Genomic DNA, 207 nt, shown 5'->3' with positions numbered 1-207 from the left:
AAATCAGAAGAGGAAGGGTTCAAGAGAAGAAGGAGGAGGAAGCGGGAGGAGGGCAGGCGCGGACCTCCTCTCTCGGCGCGCGCTCAAGGACGCTCTGTGTTAACCTCTCGTCCGTTCGTTTTAACATCAGTCCGAACGCCGACTCCCGTATCCCATTGGCTAGCTCTTGACTTCATTTTCGCGGATTTCTAACGTTTGGATATTGGC

Source organism: Penaeus monodon, chromosome 32, assembly GCF_015228065.2.
Source record: "Penaeus monodon isolate SGIC_2016 chromosome 32, NSTDA_Pmon_1, whole genome shotgun sequence".
Classification (NCBI taxonomy): Eukaryota; Metazoa; Arthropoda; class Malacostraca; order Decapoda; family Penaeidae; genus Penaeus; species Penaeus monodon.
Note: the sequence above shows the minus strand (reverse complement) of the source record.